At 38.2% G+C, this 24420-nt stretch overlaps 1 protein-coding gene and 1 long non-coding RNA gene across 3 annotated transcripts in view; one reads left to right on the top strand and one right to left on the bottom strand.

Moving 5' to 3' along the window:
• LOC132122096 (uncharacterized) overlaps window positions 1-10379 on the bottom strand; it is a 780856-nt gene extending 770477 nt beyond the window's left edge. Inside the window, exon 1 of the long non-coding RNA XR_009426342.1 lies at window positions 10149-10379. This is a non-coding gene — a long non-coding RNA (uncharacterized LOC132122096). The remainder of the gene's footprint in view (window positions 1-10148) is intronic.
• Window positions 1-24420, top strand: part of adprh (ADP-ribosylarginine hydrolase) — a 207155-nt gene that overhangs the window by 565 nt on the left and 182170 nt on the right. The window lies entirely within an intron of this gene.

Consider the following 24420-nt stretch of genomic DNA (forward strand, 5'->3'; position numbering starts at 1 on the left):
TTCACTGTTGAAATCCCGACGTTGAATCAACGTTGAATTACCTTTCGATTTTGCAAATTGGATCAACGTTGAAATCGCAACGCAGTTTCACCGTCTTACCTGCATTACGGGTGAATTAGGGTCGTTCTGCAGACCTGGGATGAAAGCTGAATGAGGTGTTGATTTTGAAAAGTTAATCAACGTTGATAACACGACATTGTTGCCCCGTTGTACTTTGCACCGTGTATAAATACACCTAGATCCTAGTTTGCATTTAGATCAACACTGTACATGCAAGGCTAAAAATCAAATGACTGGCAGTAATGGCTTTACAATCAACTTCAATAAACTATCACATGCTCAAAATTGTAAAACAGCAGTTTTATTTTGGAAACATACTGTATAAAACAGATGAAAATAATCCCAAACTTTATTATGCAGAGTATACATGGAGGTATTGCTAAAACATGTAGAATGCAGAATGAGATTTCTACTGAAGGGGACTCTAAAATGTTAGAACCAGCAGCCTCTTGCATACAGTGTGGCTGTGCTTCGGGTGATCCTTGAAAGTGTCCCAGCGCTAGGTCCTTTCTGACGCCGTCCCCTGCACTCTCTTCCTCTTGTGTGCTTTCTGTACTGTCCTGTATAAACATTTACATTTAATAACTTAGCAGACGCTTTTATCCAAAGCGACTTACAAATGAGAACAATAGAAGCAGTCAGGTCAACAAGAGAACAACAACAGTATACAAGTGCCATGACAAGTCTCAGTCTAGTACAGAACACATAGCCAGTTTTTTTTTTTATATGAAAGACAAGAAAAGAAGGAAAGGTGCTAGTATTAGTTGGTTAAGTTCTGGTGAAAAAGATGAGTCTTTAGATGTTTCTTGAAAATGAGTAAAGACTCAAAGCTGTACGAATTGAGATTGGGAGGTCATTCCACCAGCTGGACACAATCCAGGAAAAGGTCAGTGAGAGTGATTTTGAACTTCTTTGGGATGGCACCACAAGGCGTCGTTCACTTGCAGAGCGCAAACTTCTGGAGGGCACATAAGATTTAACCAGTGAGTTTAGGTATGTTCACAATGTTTCACAATAACTTTGATATTGTGAAATATATTTAACTGAAAACTGAATACAAAATAAATCACACAATATTTTCACTTTACAGTTCAGCAACAGTGAGGTTGGAAACAAAGTGGACAACACTATTCATTAAACACTTATTTAATGTATTCAGATGAAAATGTACAATATTAACAAATTATTCACAAGCAGTGTTTTCAGAGCCCCCAGTTACACTTTTTTAATCAGAACACTAGCAATACAGTGTAGTAAAAAAGATCAAATCAAATTCAGTAAATTTTTATTAAACTAAGCACAATCAAAACCTATCACAAAAGATCAATGAATCTCTAGCAGAAGTGACAGTGCAGTGTAGCAGATGAACAATTTCTTATCAATGTTTCAAGAATAAGCTGGATCCTTAATGACTTTACAAGGGGAAAGAAGAAATGGTTTACTGAAAAGTTCTTAAAAAGCAGGATTTCATATTATACCATTTCTTTAAACCACTGGTTCTCAAACTTTTTATACTAAGTATCACTTTAGAAAATATTTGTTATTAAATATTAAGTTCCACCATAATGACCAACATTAAATTTCAGCAGCATAGTAGGCCAAACTATTCAGCTACAGCCCTACAGTTAAAAAATGAGGCAGTTTTATTCTAATAAGAATATTAATTGTTTTCAGACACTTTACCATGGTAAATACAGTTTGAACATTAACACTACACTGTGCTTACATATAGGTAATGTTAAATGAAAAAAAAAGTTTAAAATGTAATTTTAAATGTAATTATGTAACAAAAGTTACAAAACTGTACTGTACATTAACTGTAACATACTTAAATGTGCAAAAAAAAACCTTACTCAAAGATTACATTAAAATGTATTAACATTAATTAGTTTAGTTTATTGATTCACCTGCGTAACAACTAGAGGGGGCCTGACACTTTGAGAACCATGGCTTTAAACAATCCTATTCATTTTCATTAATTCATTAAAATTGTACCGACATTTGCACATATGTTTCAGAAAACACTTTGTAATTATTATAAGAATAAAAAACATATATAACACACTTAATGCATGGGATTCATATAGATACAGACGGTTGGTCTGGGAACGCCCCCAGGAACGCCCCGTCACGTGATGTGAATTTAGCCCGTGGGGGAAAACATTGCCTTGGCGCCAATTGAAATACACGGGACAATCACGCCGAAGAGTTGTTGTGTCGTTTTCTGTACCTCCAATAAACTAACAAATTATGAAATGAAGTTCTACATCCTTCCTAATAAACATACAGAGCTAGAAAGGATGACAAAATGGCTACAAGCAATAAGTTGTGAGGATGATCAAGGGAAGTTCTGGAATCCCAAGACTAAGCATGTGTATGTGTGCAGTCGGCATTTCATCACAGGCAGCCTATATTAACATCGTGTTCATTATTAACATTATTAACTGTGTAAGGTTGTTTCAGAAAGTGGAATGCATATATAATTAGCCTTATCATTGTACCCGAAGCAAAACTATGTAACGTTAGCCTAGTGTCAAACATAAACCCACTTAAAAAAGCTTGTGGACACGTAACAACTTAGTTTTGTGTCAGAACTTTTACACTTTCATTCATATATTCACCCCGTCTGTGTTTGCGAAACGATTGAATCGCGGAATCCAGTCAAAAATAGAACTTGCTGTATAAAGCAGAACGTCAACGATTTTGGCTATTTTTGAATTAATACATCTACATTAGGGCTGTAAAATGAATCAAATATCGATATGTACTAGTGTATATGAATATTAAAGTTAAAAGAGACTACAATTGTTCTACGTGTCTCTGGGAATGAGTGCTCAAATATGTGCATTTTTGTCATTCAAATACACACGGTGTTCGCAGTGTTTTCCCCCACGCCGACTCCGCCCTCACCACGCCCCCAGCTATGACTAGATGCCGACTGTATCTATCAGGAAAATGTGGAAAAATCTCTAAAAGACAGATATTAACACATAACTTACCAGCAACACATTAGGTGAGCATCTAACTTGATCATCTGTGATAAAGCAACGCAAAAATACACACACGGGTATTTATTCATCTGCAGGTTAGATGTCCTTTAAGCTACCAAATTGTAAACTCTGTTTATACTTTACTATTTTCAAAAGATATTAAAGATTTTCTTACTTCATTTTGCCAGTATGTTTGCAGGACCTCGCAGAACACATCTGACCCTTCTTGTGTTCACCGTTTTTGTTCTCCATTTACATGTCACGACTCAAATTCGCTCAAAATAAAAAATATTTACAGGCAAATATTAAATAATTTTGGACCGACCGAGCAGTCAGTTATAACGACCAGCAGCTCACAGTTTTAGCCGCCTCACTCACAGAAAGACGACAATAACGGTCATATTTTTAAATGTAGAAAGGCGCGCGAACCGATTCATTGTCCAGTTTCCTGAATGACAGCCAGATTAACCAATCATGATCGAAGTAATAAACTAAAACTACCAATGGGAGTTGTTTCAGTGTGATAAAGCAGCGAAATGTATAGTTTTATTGGTGTTACTGCTGATAATATTTAACATATACCTTTAGATTTTAGAATAGGTATCATGACTAAAATATTTAAAAATGCTATTAAAATAATAATAATCTTAATTTAATATAAATAATTTAAAAGCTTGTTAACCTTTTTCAACCATTTAGCATTAAACATTGGCCTTATTTCAACCATATTTCAACGTTGAAAGTTGGTCATGTGCTGGAAGTTTTTCAACCATTCAGCTTTAAACGTTGAATCAACTGACCTTATTTCAACCATATTTCAACGTTGAAGGTCAGTCATGTGCCGGCTGGGCATAAACAGGCTAATGAAACGTCATGAGGAAGATCAAAACATGCTGGAATAGACTTATGGGAACTTGAAAACCTAATAAATATAATTAAATAAATAAATACTGGATATAACAGTAAACAAGCAGTCAAAAATAAACTACATGGAAATATAGAAAAATACTACATATATATATATATATATATATATATATATATATATATATATATATATATATACACACACACACACACACACACACACACACACTTACTGAATTAACAGGCGTGATAGTCAACTGGTGAGTCACATGCACTGCCTTCTCATGACACTTTGATATGAGGACCTACAATAACGCAATACGTTGCAGTGCAGTAGACCAATAACCACTCACACAAAAGAGCAGTCAGTACAAACACTTTTTTATAACAATGTTTTATGAGCCTGTTCATGGGATTATACAATCGACGACGCTTGTATAATCGATTAAACAGGCTAATGAAACGTCATTTGGAAGATCAAAACTTTGGAATAGACTTGTGGGACCTTGAAAAGCTAAATAATTTAATAATTATATAAATAAATACTGGATTTAACAGTAAACAAGCAGTCAAAAATCAACTACATGGAAATATAGAAGAAGAAGAATATATATATTTCTTAATGGGTATGTCGTCTTCCTCTAAACACGCAGATATATTACAGTTCACAGTATATATATATATATATATATATATATTCTACATATCCATGTAGTTGAACTTTGACTATATATATATATATATATATATATATATATATATATATATACATATATAATAGCAGGAGAATCAGGAGAATAACACCAACGTGTTATTCAGTGAGTCAAAATTATAAAAGACAATCGATTATCAACAGCTTTAATGGCACATATGGTAAAACTTGTGTCGAGATTATTTTGACGCGATCGACCTGGGTTTGAAGCTGCCTAATGGCAAACAGTTTTCCACCATTTTAATTTACATCAGAAATTTATTTTCAATGAAAATTAAGAAAACAATAAAAAATTTGAAAATAAAGTATGTTGATTCAACGTTGAAATAACGTCAGGTTTTCGCAGCACTTGCAAGAGACACCCTTGTTCCTTTATGACTGAAAGCAGCTGATCTTTTGTTTAGTTGGAAAACTACAGTTTCTGTAAAAAAAAAAAAAAAAAAAAAAAAACATGTTTTAGTAATGTCACTCATTACAAGAGATGTGTAAATTGGTGCAGTGAAAATTTGCTGAACAGTTTGAGAAGGAAACCTTCAACCAGGGATGCTGTAAGGGGAGGAAAGATTAGGATAATTCCAAGGGCCTGACACTGACACTAGGTTATAGGATATAAAATTATCCTGTCCTTATAAAATTTAGGTTACTGAAAAGTAACAAATAAGCTTTGTAGCTAAGATCAAACATTTCATTGACTTTGTGATGTGAGCATTTTACATGTATATATATTGGATTTTAATAATTGAACTAATAATAAGTCAAACTATGATTCACACAGAGTAAATATGCGTATAACAATATAAACAGTAAAAACAAATACAAGACATAACGGAATACAGATGAGAGAGAGAGAGAGAGAGAGAGAGAGAGAGAGAGGATGAGAGAGGAAGGTGAGAGAGAATAGGCGAGATCACAGAATGATCGCCCAGTATGGCAAAATCACAGACAGTAACCTTTTGAAAGACAACAAGGAATCAGATCACCTTGAAAAGGCAATAGACAACCTTTAAGCAGCATTTAAATCTCTATAGAAAATAATACTTGCATGTGGGTCTCTTTGTGACGCGCCAGATGAGCGTGCTTGTGTCGTTCTTTTGGAGCTGGTGTGTTCTCTCGTGTCTTCCGGGGCGAGCAGACTGGCGCAACGTTTCAAAGGTTCAACGAATGTAAAATTTTCTGCATTGTAAAAAAAAAAAAAAAAAAAAAGGATGGAAGTGAAAAAAAATAAATAAACTAAAGTTGCGGCATTGCATTTTATTAGCCCTATTACTTTACACAATAATGAAGGCTAAAATGCGTGTAGTCTAAAGCAAAATGTTTACAAACATTAAAAACAGCTATTAGTTTCTCTCGAAAACAAAACAAGTTTAGGCTATAAAACCTCAATCCAAAAAAAAAAAAAAATTAAGCTGAAGCTGATGCCTGCATCTCTCATCCGGCACGAATCCAAATATACTTGTATACTTGTATTTATCATATAGTGTTTGTACTTTTATCTACATTATTTAATTATAACTGTATTCATAAAATGCTTACTAATGACTATTAATTTTGGGAGAAGGCTATATAAAGCAGGAACTGACTATTTACTAATGCTTATCTAATGAGTGCAGCTATTATGAAGTGTTACCAATGCATTTACTAATGTTAACAAATGAGACATTATTTTAAAGTGTTACCAAATCCTTTAATAATTTAAAAGTGTTTTGTTATGATTTTATTGACCTATAAGCATTTGTGAAATAGTTCTGCTTGCATCACAGCTTAGTCTTCATCTGTGAGCTGAACAGTTTTACTGTTACATCCATGAGATTATGTAAATTAAGATAAATGTCATGTCACTTGATGTCATAGGACAGTATCAAATGAGTTTTAAATTATTATTTTCAGCACAAATAAGGATTTTTAGGATTTTTAAATCCCTAAAACTGTCAGAAAAGGATAAGGTAATGAAAAATAAAAAACTAAAACACCATTAACAAAACAAAAAAGAAATAAAGATTTTTTTTCTAGTAATTAAATAGATTTTTAAGTTTCTCTGTCACCCTTAGATTTTTAAAAGTCTCTCCGTGTCTGTATCTCTCTCCCTCTGTGACACAAAGCCCCTCCCCTCCCCTCACTCAGCTAAATGCACTCTCACCCAACCCCCTTCCTGACACAGAGACCAGTGACAGAGTGATCAGCAGATGTTTGATAGTTTTTTAATTTTCTGTTATCCATAGAGTGTTGTATAGTCGTGAAATTATCCATATTTCCTCAGAATGACTTATCTTCTATATGTAATTTTTTTAAAGTGTTTGGACGCTGCACTTTGAAAAAATAAAAGACATTTACTGGTTCCTTTTTACTGTTATTTTAAAAAAATCACTACGACAAAACCGTTCAAGCTATCCAAAATCCATTCACAATTTAAGTTCCTCAATGTTTTTGCAACATGTAGACAAAGTTTGGTGTGTATAGTGTACTTCCCCTGTGAGGAGTATGCATTAATTCACAGCTGTTTTTTCTCAAAAATACATATTCAAATCAAAATAGCTGACTTCCTGTTGGTCGTAGCTTATGACTGTGAATTAGAAAGTTGTCCGTCTTGATAAGAACAATTTATGTACCAAGTTTGGTGTCTGTAGCTAAAACTAACCCCCCCCCCCCCCACTTTTGACAAAAGGTGGCGCTATTGAGTGCCTCCTTCACGCCCTTTTAAAAGCTTTTGCCATTGTCTAGATATCATTAATACTGATATGTATTCTGAGTTTCATGTAAATCTAAGCTTGTTGTCTGTCTCGAAATCACCATAACAGAATATTCAAGTTTGACACGTTGCCATGGCAACACTGTATTAGATATCAATATGCCCACAACAGATTCACATCGGCCGTGTTTTGTCATTATTCTGATGAAGTTTGAAGCAAATCGAGTAAAAATAAGATGGTGTATTCAAAGCATTTTGAAAATGACTCACTTCCTGCTGCCAGTTGGTGGCGCTATAACGTTGCCTCTTAATAGTCACATATATACGATCAGTATCATACAACAAACAAACTGAGGAAGTTTGATGAAACTCAGGAAATGTATGTGGATGTTATTAGGCATTTCCTGTTTCTCATTTTTTGCCCTAATTTCAACGCCACGCCACGGGCAAACCGTTCGAGATATCAAAAATCCCCTGGCAATTTTTCATCATCAATGTTTTGAGATCATGTTGACCGTGTTTCATGGCGAAAGTGTGGAAAACCTCAGAGGAGTATATCAAATTCCAGAGCATGCTTTTTTTAAACAGCCCTGAATAGCTGACTTTCTGTTGGGCGGAGCCTATGACATAAAGCGCGAAAGTTGTTCAGCTCAATGAGATCTATAAGTGTACAGAGTTTCATATAAATATATGCAAGTGTGTGTGAGCTATGGTTCAAGATTTCTTGAACACACTGTGTTCCAGGGGGCGCTGTAGAGCCCCTGTGCCATGCCCGGATCCCGGTCTCTCTGGCGTCCTGATGGCCGGAGATTCCAATGTGTGTGCCAATTGCAGTGATGGCGGGCTCAAGCCATCAGTGCAAACGCCACCCCGGTGGCATCGGGAAAACTGTGCCCAGCGGGCATAAGCATTTACAGTAACCCTCTGGCAATCAAGTTTTAAGGGATACGGCAGTTAAAGGGTTAATCCAACCCATCTAGACTTTGAAATCATATACACAGAACAATATATATAACTTTAGTAACACTTTATTTTAATATATATAAAAAACTTATAAGGTGTGCATTGTAGCTGACACCTAAATTAACACATTACAATTGTTTTATGACTGCAAGTCTTTCTCCTCAAATGCTATTGAGCTTCAAATTTGCGTTTGAGCCCATGTGAAAAAGTAGCATAATTTACATATGTCTTACAGTTTGTTTTAATAAACATCAAACATTCAATTTAATTGTGCATTATAGCTGTCACCTAGATGAACAATTACAGTTGTTTTTTTGACTGTAAGTCATTTTCTTCAAATGCTACTGACGTTAGAAAAGTGTATAACAATATCACATGTAACTTTAGAGACGCTCCCTAAATTTGAGACTCTCGAATGTCCAATGTCAAGCCAACTTTATGCCTGTTTTTTTTTGTTTACTTTCTTTAGTTTTCTTTTCTCTGTGCCTGATTATTGATTTCCTTTACCCGGGCATATATGTCCATCCATCAATTACGAACAGTGAGCCGCAAACATGAGGTGCAAGCGGTCGCGAGCGTGGATGGGAGAATGGCGCATGTTTTTTTTTTTTTTGCAACTGGGATGGTGCCTCCTCTGGGAGTTGGTGCCCTACGAAGAATGCGTACTCTGCATATAGGGAGTGGCGGTACTATCTGGAAGATATATTCCTCAAACCATCTGTTCATAAAGCCTATATATAAGGTCTTAATAAATAATATTCCACAACACGTCATGCTATTCTAATTAAGTCATTTTTTGGGATCTTTTACGTCTCTCAGAACCTGACACATTGTAATTCTGAGACTCCAGGAAAGTTGCAGTTCTGGAAAATGGTGGCACTGTCGACTAAATGCTCCCTGATTGTGTCACACCTAATTCTTCACTTTAATTCTTAATTCTTTTGCAGTTTACGTGTTTCTGTTCTTCTCCACCTGTTTTTTTTTTCTGACCCTTCTGACCCAGTAAGCATTTTGCTGTCCAGTGGTCATGTCTTTACTTTGCAATTACTGTAGTGATCTAATTTTGAATATTTTCTAATGAGGATCTAATAATTTTGGGTTTTTCAGTCTGAGTGAAATGTCTTTTTTTTTGGCTCATTTTATCAGTAAAGGAAAAGTGCCTAATAATTCTGCACACCTGAATATAAGGAGTTATTTTTTTCTCTTCCAGTCTTCATGGTCAACTACGTAAATAATCACACTCGTTGCCTTCTCTAGTGCAGCTCAATCAATTCACATCCCATTCGTCAATATTTGTGATATCACAAATCCCGGAAATTGCTTGTTGTAGTCCAAACAATTAGTTTGTTGTAGTTTTTAAAAAGTGATTTTTGTATAATTGCGCATGTTTATATTTCATATATATATATTAGTGATGCACCGAAATGAAAATTCTTGGCCGAAACCGAAAACCGAAAAAGAGAAAACCAAGGCCGAAAACCGAAACCGAAACACCGAAAGAAATTATGCCAATTATTCCATTGCATTTATTGCTATGACCATGTACTAACTTTACTAAAATTAAGACATTGCAATTGCATAAATTAATATTAAAGTTTCAAAGATAATTACAATTACATAAATTATAAAAAAACATAAAAATACATAATTACAAATTATGCAATATTTATTAAGCACATTGCAACAATGCACAGTATAAAATAAAATTCAAACTAAAAATGTATCCCACTCATGTGAATATTAAATAATAATGTACAGGCCTACTGGCCTGCAGAAAGGTTTTAAAATGAACTGTTCTCTCATAAAAACAAAGTGCATTTAGGTCAAGAGCATTTGAAATTGTTCTCTGTAGGACTAGAAAGTGCATTACTTCTCCAGTAGGCAAGACTGTTATCACTTCTGGGGATGGGGACTTCAGACAGATAACCATCTAGCTGTTGAGCAGTTGAGCTTGTCATCTGCCTGACATTTGAGAAATATTTGAGAGAGTGTATTTAAATAGGGGCAGGGCATAAATAATTTGTTTTATCAAATTAAAGCAGAAATCTAGCAGAAAATCTAGCAGAAATATGGCTACAATCTGATATTATGTATGTATATGTATATATATATGTGTGTGTGTGTGTGTGTGTGTGTGTATATATATATATATATGGGACATTCTACCAGAAACGTACATTTTCTATCCCAAAAGAAACAAACAAAAAGTAGTATTAACCTTCAACTTTAACACTGATTTTAACAAAGGAGATAGTGAATAATTGTAAATTATTGAAATCCCACCTCTGCACATAATAATTTTTGAATAATAAGCATTTTAATATGCAGTTACTCTTTAAAATGTCAGGCTCCGTCACAGACATGGCTGATATTGTAAGTGTGTTAAAGAATATGCTCTCTTCTGTACAAATATCATCATTTTAATGAGGATCTGTCCCTTATTGAAGGAAACATATAATTCATTAAAAAAAACACAGCTATCAGGCTGATTTTGCTTGTTTTGTGGGCTCTTAGATAAAGAATGACCATCAGGTTCACATAATGTTGTTGAATAAGGGGCTTTTTGGGTAAAGTTTGTTACCAACGCATTATTGTAAATATATAATCCAGTCTTTACTATCACTATATACCCATTTCAATAATTGTTATAATCAAAATAGCCATTTTTGGACTAAAATATACTTTGTGACAGGACTGACCATGGTGTGACAGGGTTGACAATGTTGTGACAGGACTGACATTTTTTCCATCAAGCATTACGATTTACATTAAAATGACCAGATTTTCTCTGTAAAACTAAAAAAACTAAATGTTTATAATTTGTAGTAATATACTAAAAATCTGTATTTAAATAGTGGATAAGTCTTTATTAATAAAAATTAACCAAACACAATTAACAATGGGAAAAGATAGTCTCGATTTTAAAAAGTGAACAGTGTTTTAATTCTCTAATAGGCCTATTATCAGCCTCTTTAAACCTGTGTATGCTACAAGTAAAATTCATTAATATATCCTATATGTTATCATATATCTTTACCCAGATTCCTTATTGAATCAGTAACTTAAGAGCTGTATAATAGAAGAAACAATACACACAGCACACTTGTCTTTGGTATTATTGTATTGTACAAAACCATTTTGATGTACAACCAATTGATGTATTTAATTTTTTGTATCAGCACTAACAAGAAAAAGACATTTAAAAAACAGTCACTAAAACAGCTAAACCTGTATTTTTACAACTGATTCAGTTAGGTATGCTTTTTTAATAACAAATTGATGTATTTGACTAACTTTTCAAATTAATGCCCTTGAGTCTTACTGTAAGTAATGTACTGCCCTACCCCTCAGTATTTGTATCAGCACTAACAAGAAAAATACTTTTAAAACAAGCACTAAAATAGCTAAACATGTATTTTTACAACTGATTCAGTTAGGTATGCTTTTTTAATAACAAATTGATGTATTTGACTAACTTTTCAAATGAATGCCCTTGAGTCTTACTGTAAGTAATGTACTGCCCTACCCCTCAGTATTTGTATCAGCACTAACAAGAAAAATACTTTTAAAACAAGCACTAAAATAGCTAAACATGTATTTTTCCTAACATTAATGATTAAATCCTTACATGCAGGTAATATAACTGATTCAGTTAGGTATGCTTTTTTAATAACAAATTGATGTATTTGTATTTGATGGTTTGTTCCAGGACTAACTTTTCAAATTAATGCCCCTGAGTCTTACTGTAAGTAATGTACTGCCCTACCCCTCAGTAATGTTGGCAATAAGTTTTGCCCACACATCTCTTTCAATTTCATGGTGTCGAGCAGTTACGGGTCGGGGAGGAGGTATGAAACTGATTACGTGATCAAACACATACCAAATCACGTCCTCTCGCGCGGGCCAGAAAAACCTGTTAACCCCTACTCGATGCATGCATTTGACCTGCGCCTGCACCTCATCAAAGGCTTTGATAATGCCTGGGTACAGGTCTCCATCATATTTGACCACACACCACCTATCCACAACATCAGGACCCCATGCAATCTCCTGCATTGGACGAGATTTCCTGCTTTCTGACTTAAATGAGAAGGATTTGGCGCCAAAACATGTGCATGTAAGTACCTTCTGTACAGCACACATGCAGCTCACATCACGGTACACCATCTCACCAGCTGTGGTTGTGACAACCTGGTGGATCTTCATGGTTGTTGGTACCTGGGGAATGTTCTCTGGCATCTCTCTTATTGCTTTGTCAATGGACTCCTCACTGACATAAAACAGCACAATAGTTGTGTTTGTATTGACCAAAGCGTCAAACAGATCTGTTGCATTTTTTAGATCGCAACCGTGGCTCACCAAACGATCAGCTGTCCTCTTCAGGGTACCCCCAACCCCATCCGGCACCCCTTTGCCATGACTGGCTTCGAAGAAATTCCAAGTCCCAGCTTTAAACCCAGTTTTGTACAGAAGGGAAGTGAAGAGGAAGAAGTTCCCCTTCTGTCTGTACTGGGAGCATGGACCATCACTGAGGAAATGAACTACTGAAACCAGAGGGAAGCGGTTCTTCACGTATGACAACACAGGTTGTAGATGTTCCCATATGGCAGGGGGGCCCTTCTGTCGGGATGGAGAGATAGAACTGAAACAAACTTGCTCCGCATTGGCTCCTGCATACAGTATCCCTGTGTGTAACGTGGCTTGCTCGTGAGATGCACCAAAGTGCACAGCCTGGATCTCAGAGGCATACTTGCATACATAATTCTCGGAAAAATCCACATGGATAATGCATTCATTCTCATCCAGGTTCTGTTTCAGTTCCCGGCAGTATCTGTATTGTTGGCGGATGTTGAAGAGATGGCGTTTATATTTAGACATCATATCACTAAAAAGTTCAATTAGACCCTCTAGAGATGTCTCAATGGTCTTTTTCACAGTCTTCTTGAAGACTGTGAGCTCTTTTGAGTGTTCTGTCTCTTCAGTCACCCATTGCCAATACTCCACTTGGGTGGAGCCCTCATACTCCTTCAGCATGGGGAAGTCTTTATTTCTGCACATCCCACAGAGATTGTGCATACAATCCCTGCTATTTGGATCACAACATATTTGTGTTGTCAGCGTATCAAGATCTGGGGTGGCAAGTAATGCCAGGCTATGAAGCCTCTGAGCTATGAAGCCCAGGTTCTCATGCAGTTTACACTGGCATGTAGATCTGTCTGATATTGTAGGGTGCACTACCCAGTATGGCCGCAGTCTGCAAAACAGCGCATATGAAATGGATCTCTCTGGATTATCCGACAAGTACTTCATATGCAGGTTCCTGAGTGTATCTAAGAGAAATCTCTTTTGCATTCTTATCTTCACTTTTGTGACGGTCTGCTTTTTACCAGTGGTCATGCGGCTGACATCATCTCTCAAGTAGAATGTTTTTACATTGTTTTTTAAATCCTCCGACATGCGGACACACTTCTTTCTTGAGAAGGCATATGGATCCCCCCCGATCGTTTTCCAGCGACGCCGAGTAAAACCTAAAGTTTCTTGGGCATATTTTTTCAGTTTGTATTTTTTTAGAATTGACCCTGACAAAAGGCTTGTGATAACCCTCATGTTTTTCTCCTCGTCTTCTTGGAATGTTTTTGTCCAGCTAACTTTTGCCTGCCAAAAACATAGATTACATTAGAAAACAATTCAATATAAATTAATAATTAGTGTGTATGAGAGGGACAGAGTTTTCAGTGAGAGAGTGTGAATGTGTGACTGAAGGGGAAGAACCGAAGGATGAACCGACGTTCTGAATTGACCACCTTCTTACTAACTTAAATGTACGTTTAATGGGTATAATGCTGTATTACTTCAATAGTGAGTTATTCATAATGTTATGTGTGAGTCATCAGAAAGTTGGTCCTTGCTAACCATGATGGCCCTGAGTTTGGCTCTGTCCCTGGTTCTGGCTCTCCTTGTGGCTGCAAATCAGTGGCCTTTTGGTTCAGCCTGCATCGTCTCTGTTGTTCCCGCCATGACTTGCGCTTATGCCTTTGTTCTCTCTCACTCATTTCCTTAATACTTTTCTTCCTGCTATTTTTCAGTTTCCATCTGTCCCTCTCTTTCTGAAGATGCCTCTCCTTCCTATCTGGATCAGCATTTCGACGGGCCCGACACTGTCTTTGCCTCTCCGCTGCACTAACTGGTGCCATTGAAATCTGTTTGAATTTCATTGATTACTCATTATTATGCAAATATACAGTTATAAACATTTGTTCGTTTTTTTATAAACAAAACAACTTAAAATGCAGCTCATCTTTGTCGCAGACAAAAGAGAGATTTGTATATATCATTTATGAGCGTTTGCAGCATCAAAATTAAATTGAATTTGAATTGAAATTAGGCGTTTATTCAAAATAAATAAATAAATAAATAAATAAACAAATGTTAGCAGTAGTCAACATATTCATCTGCAATGAAACAAGAAGATTACCTGTGGTATTCACTACAAACAAGCAATGTATCAGGCCCCGTCACAGAATGTCAGGCCCTGTCACAGTGAAATGTGACAGGGCCTGACGTGACAGGGCCTGACCGTCAGCCATTTTAATAGCTATGACTCAGCAATTTAGCATGTTAGCATAAAAACTGACAACATTTCAGAGAGTATTTACACAAAAGATTTAATTTGTTCCAAATCTAAACCTATTGACATACATTTTCTGGGACATTATTGCGTGACAGGAACTGACGTAGTAGCTCGACCTCAGGTAAAAACATGCAGAAAGGCTTAAAATTACAAAATTCAAGGACAGAACTTACCTCTGGTTGGTGTCAGTGTGTGATGAGAGGCAAATGAGGTCACTTCCTGTGATTTGGGACCTTAAAGAGATATCACACACTTTTCTTGGAATCTTTTATGCAAGTGTGACAGGGCATGACAGAAACCCGGGGACACTTTTAAAAAATCGATTTATTTATTATTAATTCATTTTACTGAAGATTTTAATCGAATAATACAAATTATAACATCTTAAATGTGCTATGGTATTGTTTTTTCTATGAATTTCAAATGTATAATTATTATTTATATGATGTATAGAATTGAGATTTGACCTGGGACAGTACATTTTAGGGGTTCTTAATTTTAAAAAGGGTTTTTTAAACAAAAATAAAAAACAATTTAATCAAATACATAACATAATCTGTTGTAAAACTCTCTAAATTAATTCACTGTATGACAGTTTTGGGAAATATGTGGATTACACCAGTTTTATAAAACAATAGTAGTGCCAGGACAGCAAATGTACGTTTCTGGTAGAATGTCCCATATATATAGGCTACTGTAAATAAAATGTCACATATATAGTAGCCTAAGAACTAGAACAATAGCCAATGTATTATTATTTGAGGCACTTTCTTGCAGAATTTCACTGAAAATATCAGACAACGAGGGTGAATGCCAAGAGACGAGTCTTTTTTCCGCGCTCTTATCTGTCTCCTGCGCTTGGCGCTTCTCCGTCTCCACGCGGGCTCTCCGCATCCAGCGCGGCCTGGATCATTACTCGTGCGCGCTGCCTTATTTCCGCATCCAAGTAATGATCTTTATAACGCGGATCAAGCACATTCGCGATGAAGTGCAGAGGATCCGAAAAGATCTCAGTGAGACGTGTGCTAACAGACTCTATAAGACTGTACCTTTCTTTGTTCTCACTTCGTGGTCCGTCTCAATCTCTTTGTTAGGAGACGCTTTAGTGCTGCGAATAAAGGAATAAGAAGAGAGAGAATGTTCTCACTGGTGTGAAGTGAATGTCGCGGGGAGCTCGTGGTCTGCGCTATGCAGGTGCACGTTCAGGTCGCGGTTTCTGTTTGCGTCATCATCACAACATTTCGGCCGTGTTGTTTCGGTGATAAAAGTCTTTCGGCCAAAAACCGAAAATGCTCTTTTGGGCCATTTTCGGCCGAAAATCTTCGGTGGCCGAATATTCGGTGCATCCCTAATATATATATATGTATATATATATATATATATATATATATATATATATATATATATAAATATATATATATATATATATATATATATATATATATATATATATATATATATATATATGTATATATAGCTTTCTAATGCCGTTGCTGTTGATAATAGGATTAAGCAAGTGTAGAACACGTACAAACAGAGTCCATTTAGACAGATGTAGATGCATAACAATTGCCTTTCTTTGTTACTTGAGCTCCATTAAACATGATCTCAAACTTCTTGTGGCCTCTCCTTATTCACATGTACACACAAAGCCATACCTTATGGACCGCATACAACTAGAATCCACCTTACGGGCTAATCTGCCATGCGCTCAAAAACTGTGCTTCCCAGTTACCAACACTGCAACACACACAGTTCTTGCTTAGGTGCTCTAATTAAACGTAACCACAGCACCACCCAGTGGACAAAACCTTTACCATCCCCAAAATGTCTCCTACTAATATATATATATATATATATATATATATATATATATATATATATATATAATTGCATACGTTTTATTTAATTTTTTTATCAAGTGTATATATATATATATATATATATATATATATATATATTAAATTCAAGTGTACATTTTACTTTTATCGCATATTGAAATAAATATTTCTGAGTTCTGTAACAATCTGTGTTGTTGTTTGTTTATTTTAATTTTTCTTAGGAAGATAACTGACCCTTTATTTTCCTTTGTAATAAATGTGATTATAAACCAAGAACAAGCTATTTATAGCTGTATTTATAAACTGCTTAGTATTGATTATTAATGTTAAGACAAGGCTTTATAAAGCATAAACTGACTATTTACTAATAAGTGCAGTTATTATAAAGTGTTACCAATGCATTTACTAATTTTAACAAATTAGACATTATTTTACAGTGTTATCAAATCCTTAAATGATTTATAAGTGTTGTGTAATGATTTTATTGACCTGTAAGCATTTGTGAAAGTTCTGCTTGCATTACAGCTTAGTCTTCATCTGTGAGCTGAACAGATTTACTGTTACATCCATGAGATTATGTAAATTCAAATAAATATGTCACAGGATGTCATAGGTCAGTATCAAATTAGTTTGAAATTATTATTTACAGCACAGATAAGTTTTTTTAGGATTTTTAAAAATCCTTAAAACTGTCTGAAAAGGATAAGGCCTAAGATATTTCTATGTGAGTGGCTAAATTTATTTTTGTTTTTATAATTATAATACATAAACTATGAAATTATACAAAATGTATAAAAACGTAAATAAATAAATACATACACACATAAAAAAAAGCAGCCAAGACGAATGAGTTTCCTTTTTTATATATAGATTAAAATTGAAGACAGAAGCAGCTGGTAAATGCGGTCACTTAATATTCAAATCCAGTAGATTCACTTCAAATTTATTTCTCAACAGTTTATGTTCACGTGGCTGTTTTCGTTTATATTCGCCAAGCTATTATGTATTTTGAAAAAATCTTGTCCGTGATGTGTTCGTTCGTACGACGAAAGGCAGAATCCTGCAGCTCGAGAGATATATGTTATCCTGCCAGTCGCGCTTTCAAATAGTCTTTCACACTTAAACGGGTCACAAACACCTGCATTTAGCTTTTGTTGTGTTATAATGGGTGTATTGTGTGCATTTGTGGTAATATTTTATTTTAAAAAGCTCTTAAACAAGAATAAATTCGTTTGTTTTGTATATATTTCATTTTCACACAAACAGTTCAAAAACATGAATTTAGCTCTTGGTGTGTTCTAATTGGTGAATTGTATGATATCCCTTTAATATTTTATTTTTAAAAGCTATAAAAGAAGAATAAACTAGTTTTTTCTGAGCTCGTCATTCCACAAGCTCCTGCTCAGAGCGGTGATTCATCTCTTGTATTTCTCACATATCACTGACTACACATCAATTATTAATGAGCCCTGAGCCGGTAATAATCAGATATGTATGTTTAGCTTGTCAGTTTGAATTAAATCTAAGTATTTATTAGTATTTTAACCGATTTAAAAGTGAAACCAGAAGAGAGTCTCCTCCCTTTTTTAGTCCGGGAATTGCACCTGTAGGGGCGCTATTTCTCACAGACATTGGAAGTCTAAGCACATATACTCAAACAGATTGAGATGAGATGTCTGACAGTTTTTTATAATTTTCTGTTATCCATACAGTGTTGTAAAGTCATGAAACTATGCATATTTCCTCAGAATGACTTTTTCATCTCTATGAAAAAATTCTTTGACGTGTTTGGAAGCTGCAATTTAAAAATACAATACAATTAATGATTCCCTTTTTACGGTCATTTCAAAAAATCACCACGGCAAAACCATTCAAGCTATCCAAAACCCATTCACAATTTAAGTTCCCCAATGTTTTTTCAACATGTAGACAAAGTTTGGTGTGTCAAGTGTACCTTTCCTCTGAGCACTATGCATTAATTCACAGCAGAATTTTCCCAAAAATCCATATTTAAGTCAAAAAAGCCAACTTCCTGTTGGTCGTAGCTGATGACTGTAAATTAGAAAGTTGTCCGTCTTGATAAGACCAATATATGTACTGAGTTTGGTGTCTGTTGCTAAAACTAAACCCCCCACTTTTGACAAAAGGTGGCGCTATAGAGTGCCTCCTTCACACTCTTTTAAAAGCTTTTGCCATTGTCTAGCTGTCACTAATACTGATATGTGTTCTGAATTTCGTGAAATTCTAAGTATGTTATATGCCTCAAAATCACCTGAAAACCCTTCCAGTTTGACATGTTGCCACGGCAACAATATTTTTAGATATCGATATTCGCCCAGCAGATTTATATAGGCTTTGTTTTAAGATTATTCTGATGAAGTTTGAAGCAAATTGAGTAAAAATAAGATGCTGAATTCAAAGCATTTTGAAAATGACACACTTCCTGCTGCCAGTTGGTGGCGCTATAACTTTGACTCCTAATAGTCACATATATGCGATCGACATCATACAACGAATAATCTGATGAAGTTTGATTAAAATCAGGTAGTGTATGTGGATGCTATTAGACACGTTTTGTTTCTCATTTCTCGCCATAATTTCAACACCTCGCCACGAGCAAACCGTTCGAGATATCAAAAATCCCCTGGCAATTTTTTATCCCCAATGTCTTGAGATCATGTTGACAGAGTTTGGTGGCAATCGGCAAAAAAAACTATGATAAGTATTTCAAATTCCAGAGCATGCGCTTTTTACATAACTCTAAATAGCTGGCTTCCTGTTGGGCGGAGCCTATGACATGCAATACGAAAGTTGTTCAGCACGATGAGATCTATATGTGTACTGAGTTTCATATGAATATGTGCAAGTATGTGTGAGCTATACATCAACATTTCTGACTGTGTTCCAGGGGGCGCCGTAGAGCCCCTGTGCCACGCCCGGGTCCCAGCCTCTGCAGGCTCCTAAAGGCCACAGATTCCAAAGTGTGCGCAAATTTTCAAAAGTTTTTGAGTATGTTAAGGACCCCAAAAGGCCCCACAACTTTGACGAAAAATATGAATACTAAAACCTAAATAGCCAACTTCCTGTTGGGCGGAGCCTATGACATGCAGTACGAAAGTTGTTTGGTTTGATGAGCTCTACATGTGTACCGAGTTTCATGTGTCTACGTGCAAGTATGTATGATATATGGCCCTCAGTATTCCAGGGGGCGCTGTAGAGCCCCTGTGCCACGCCCGTGTATCAGTCTCTGCCCGGCCCTAATGGCCGCAGGTTCCAAGGTGTGTGCCAATTTTCAAGAGTTTTCGAGCATGTTGAGGACCCCAAAAGCCCCCGTAACGTTAGAAAATAATAATAATAATAATAATAATAATAATAATAATAAATAATCCTAAGGAAAACAATAGGGCTCTCGCCCTCCAGGCTTGAGCCCTAATAATAATAATAAGAAGAAGAATAAGAATAAGAATAAAAAATAATCCTAAGGAAAACAATAGGCCTCTCGCCCTTTGGGCTTGAGCCCTAAATATAGCTGCAAGCAGCGATGGCGAGCTCAAGCCATCAGTGCAAACGCCACCCCAGTGGCATCGGTAAAACTGTGCCCAGCGGGCATAAGCATTTACAGTAACCCTCTGGCAATCAAGTTTTAAGGGATAAGGCAGTTAAAGGGTTAATCCGACCCATCTAGACTTTGAAATCACATACACAGAACAATATATATAACTTTACTAACACTTTATTTTAATATATATAAAAAATGTAAAAGGTGTGCATTGTAGCTGACACCTAAATGAACACATTACAATTGTTTTGTGACTGCAAGTCTTTCTTCTCAAATGCTATTGAGCTTCAAATTTGCGTTTGAGCCCATGTGAAAAAGTAACATAATTTACATATGACTTACAGTTTGTTGTAATAAATATCAAACATTCAAATTAATTGTGCATTATAGCTGTCACCTAGATTAACAATTACAGTTGTTTTTATGACTGTAAGTCATTCTCTTCAAATGCTACTGACGTTAGAAAAGTGTATACCAATATCACATGTAACTTTAGAGACGGTCCCTAAATTTGAGACTCTCAAATGTCCAATGTCAAGACAACCTGTTTTTTTTTTTTTAATTTCTTCAGTTTTCTTCTATCTGTGCTGGATTGCTGATGTCCTTTACCCAGGCATATATGTCCATCCATCAATTACAAATATTCAGCCGCAAACATGAGGTGCGACCGGTGGCGAGCGCGGAGGGGAGAATGGCGCATGTTTTTTTTGTTTTTTTGAGCAACTGGGATGGTGCCCCCTTTCTCTCTCTCTCTGCCAGACAGCCCCTCCCTACAATCCACACACACTGTCAGTCACCAAAAATTCACAGTCACCAACCCCCTCACACTCCCCTCCCTTCCCTCAGACAGACAGAGTGGCCAGAGTGAGATCATGTCAGTTGAGAAGTCTGACAGTTTTTACATTTTCTGTTATCCATACAGTGTTGTAAAGTCGTGAAACTATGCATATTTCCTCAGAATGATTTGATTTCTGTATGAAAAAATGCTTTGAAGTGTTTGGAAGCTGCAATTTAAACATACAAGACTTTTATTGTCTGTATGTATGTATGTAAAAAAAGGCCTAAGAGATTTCTTAAGCTGTAATGAAAACAACTAAAAAAATAACAATTTAAAATACAGTTTTTTTCTGGTGATTAAAGAGATGTTTAAGTCTTTCTCTCTTTCTGTCTCTCTGCCACTCAGCTCATGCCCATCCCCCACTCAAACACAGACACACACACACAGACACACACACTCACACTCAGTCAGCACACATACATTCCTCAAACAGAGGGACAGAGCGAGTTGAGATGTCTGACAGTTTTTTAATTTTCTTTTAATCATACAGTGTTGTAAAGCCATGAAACTATGCATATGTCCTCAGAATGATTTGATCTCCATCCATCCATCCATCTTCTTCCGCTTATCCGGGGCCGGGTCGCGGGGGCAGCAGTCTAAGCAGAGTTCCCTCTCCCTAGACACTTCCTCCAGCTCTTCTGGGGGGACACCGAGGCGTTCCCAGGCCAGCCGGGAGACATAGTCTCTCCAGCGTGTCCTAGGTCTTCCCCGGGGCCCCATCCCAGTGGGACGCGCCCGGAACACCTTCCCGGGAAGGCGTCCAGGAGGCATCCGGAACAGATGCCCGAGCCACCTCAGCTGACCCCTCTCGATGTGGAGGAGCAGCGGCTCTACTCTGAGCTCCTCCCGGGTGACTGAGCTTCTCACCCTATCTCTAAGGGATCGCCCAGCCACCCTGCGGAGAAAGCTCATTTCGGCCGCCTGTATCCTGGATCTTGTCCTTTCGGTCATGACCCAAAGCTCATGACCATAGGTGAGAGTAGGAACGTAGATTGAACGGTAAATCGAGAGCTTCGCCTTGCGGCTCAGCTCTTTCTTCACCACGACAGACCAGTACATCGACCACATTACTGCAGAAGCTGCACCGATCCATCTGTCAATCTCCCGTTCCATCCTTCCCTCACTCGTGAACAAGACCCCAAGATACTTAAACTCCTCCACTTGAGGCAGGAACTCTCCACCAACCTGAAGTGGGCAAGCCACCCTTTTCCGACTGAGGACCATGGCCTCGGATTTGGAGGTGCTGATTTTCATCCCAGCCGCTTCACACTCGGCTGCAAACCGTCCCAGTGCATGCTGAAGGTCCTGGCTTGATGAGGCCAACACGACAACATCATCCGCAAAGAGCAGAGACGAAATCGTGTTGTCACCAAACCTGACCCCTCCGGCCCCTGGCTGCGCCTAGAAATTCTGTCCATAAAAATCATGAACAGAACCGGCGACAAAGGGCAGCCCTGCCGGAGTCCAACACGCACCGGGAACAAGTCTGACTTACTGCTGGCAATACGAACCAAGCTCCTGCTCCGGTCGTACAGGGACCGGATAGCCCTTAGCAAAGGGCCCCGGACCCCATACTCCCGGAGCACCCTCCACAGGCCGCCGTGAGGGACACAGTCGAATGCCTTCTCCAAATCCACAAAGCACATGTGGACTGGTTGGGCAAACTCCCATGAACCCTCCAGCACCCTGTAGAGGGTATAGAGCTGGTCCAGTGTTCCACGGCCTGGACGAAAACCACACTGTTCCTCCTGAATCCGAGGTTCTACTATCGGCCAGATTCTCCTCTCCAGTACCCTGGCATAGACTTTCCCAGGGAGGCTGAGAAGTGTGATCCCCCTGTAGTTGGAACACACCCACCTGTCCCCCTTCTTAAAAAGAGGGACCACCACCCTGGTCTGCCATCCCAGAGGCACCGTCCCCGACTGCCACGCGATGCTGCAGAGGCGTGTCAGCCAAGACAGCCCCACAACATCCAGAGACTTGAGGTACTCAGGGCGGATCTCATCCACCCCCGGTGCCTTGCCACCAAGAAGTTTCTTGACTACCTCGGTGACTTCAGCTTGGGTGATGGACGAGTCCACATCTGAGCCCTCAGCCTCTGCTTCCTCAATGGAAGACGTGATAGCGGGATTGAGGAGATCCTCGAAGTATTCCTTCCACCGTCCAACGACATCCCCAGTTGAGGTCAACAGCTCCCCACCTCTACTGTAAACAGCGTTGGTAGGGCACTGATTCCCTCTCCTGAGGCGCCGGACGGTTTGCTAGAATCTCTTCGAGGCTGACCGATAGTCCTTCTCCATGGCCTCACCGAACTCCTCCCAGGCCCGAGTTTTTGCCTCCACAACCACCCGGGCTGTAGTCCGCTTGGCCTGCCGGTACCTGTCAGCTGCCTCAGGAGTCCCACAAGCCAACCAGGCCCGATAGGACTCCTTCTTCAGCTTGACGGCATCCCTTACTTCCGGTGTCCACCACCGGGTTCGGGGATTGCCACCTCGACAGGCACCGAAAACCTTAAGGCCACAGCTCCGAGCGGCCGCTTCGACAATGGAGGTGGAGAACATGGTCCACTCGGACTCAATATCTCCAGCCTCCCTCGGGATCCGGTCGAAGCTCTGCCGGAGGTGGGAGTTGAAGATCTCTCTGACAGGAGACTCGGCCAAACGTTCCCAGCAGACCCTCACAGTACGTTTGGGTCTGCCGAGTCTGTCCAGCTTCCTCCCCCGCCATCGGATCCAACTCACCACCAGGTGGTGATCGGTTGACAGCTCCGCCCCTCTCTTCACCGGCCGGAGGTCGGATGAAACGACCACAAAGTCGATCATCGACCTACGGCCTAGGGCGTCCTGGTGCCACGTGTACTGATGGACACCCTTATGCTTGAACATGGTGTTCGTTATGGACAAGCTGTAACTAGCACAGAAGTCCAATAACTGAACACCGCTCGGGTTCAGATCAGGGGGGCCGTTCCTCCCAATCACGCCCCTCCAGGTGTCATACGCATACGAGCCCCAATCCCGGGCCTGGCTCCAGGGTGGGGCCCCGGCTGCGCCATACCGGGCGACGTCACGGGTCCTTAGATTTAGTCTTCTCATAAGGGGGTTCTGAACCGCTCTTAGTCTGACCCGTCGCCTAGGACCTGTTTGCCTTGGGAGACCCTACCAGGGGCATATAGCCCCGGACAACATAGCTCCTAGGGTCATTCGGGTACTCAAACCCCTCCACCACGTTAAGGTGGCAGTTCAAGGAGGGGTTTTGATCTCTGTATGAAAAAAT

The sequence above is a fragment of the Carassius carassius genome, chromosome 40, assembly GCF_963082965.1.
Source record: "Carassius carassius chromosome 40, fCarCar2.1, whole genome shotgun sequence".
In the NCBI taxonomy this organism is placed as follows: domain Eukaryota; kingdom Metazoa; phylum Chordata; class Actinopteri; order Cypriniformes; family Cyprinidae; genus Carassius; species Carassius carassius.